Source organism: Aplysia californica, unplaced genomic scaffold (genome assembly GCF_000002075.1).
Source record: "Aplysia californica isolate F4 #8 unplaced genomic scaffold, AplCal3.0 scaffold00388, whole genome shotgun sequence".
NCBI classification, from domain to species: domain Eukaryota; kingdom Metazoa; phylum Mollusca; class Gastropoda; order Aplysiida; family Aplysiidae; genus Aplysia; species Aplysia californica.
The window spans coordinates 487417-488606 of NW_004797658.1; positions in this window are offsets into that span (position 1 = coordinate 487417).

The following is a 1190-nucleotide window of genomic DNA, read 5'->3' on the forward strand; positions in this document are numbered from 1 at the left end:
AACCCATCAACTGTGGCCTCTAGTCTAAGTACATGTATGCAAACAAGAACCAGGTCCCAGAAGTAGCAGGGTGTTTGCCCACGCATGTCCCGGGTGCAGCCTCAACAACTTGTTGCGTAAGAGTGCGGCTAAGAAAAGATGAGAACCTATAAATAGATCCGTGACCCGTGATTCGCAGGACATGTATATTGGCGGAGTGGGAAATCCCCAATAGTCTAGTCAATACATGTAACAAGTTCACTTCTGTCTGCGCGCGTCAATAAATGTTAGCTATTTAATGATTACCCAGTGCGCCCGTAACTTTGTTTGGCACTCCTTTAGGCCAGCGTCCAACAGAAAATAATAATTTTTTTAAAGTCTCTTGCTCCAATAATTAAAAAAAAAGCTTCTGTATTGTGAGTCCTACATTAAACACCACCGTTTGGGTGCTTTCACAAGTTCACTACTATAAAAGATTAACAATAACCTAGCCTACACATTGCTTATTATGGGACAGTGACACCACCCTGTCCCCACATATTAGTAGTGCATGCTTGTAGATTTCCTCCCAAAAATGTCTTGACGTCTCCACGTAGTCTCTAAAAGTACTCTCCCGTCTGTTTGGCCTTGTTACATAGACGTGTGTTACAGTGTGGCGTTGATCAAAAGAGGACGTATTTTTTACATGTCAGATGTGTGCTGTAAATCACCTTTTATTCTTTTACTTTAGGATGACATCAAAGAAAACGTGTCTTAACCTTAGTTTTGCAGTGACCTTCATTAATGAGCTTTTAGTTAGAGATTCTGTTGATCATTCAACTCTCAGACCTGAGCGCAAAGACCTACGAAAATAGCAGAGAGTTTTATTGTTATCTCGCCTTAACTGCGGACAGATGAAAGTGAGTAAGTCATAGAGCTTTGCTTGTCAACTTTCTTTTACAGCCAGCGCCCACGTATGCTGCCTTCAACTTTTTGTTTGTTTGGTTTTTGGTTAGTATTTTACAGTGCTCGCAACTGCATAAGGTCATATGATCGCTTTAAGCATTTTCAGTTTGGTAGAAATTGAGATTAAACTTTGCCCGGGTGGCGGCCAAAACCTACTCTTATCGATTTTCGAACCACCAATGGATTTTTAAGGTGCGCATTTTGCACACGAGACCTCCGAGATTTTCCCCCCTTATCCGAGAAGTTTAGGTGCTAGATTTTACCCC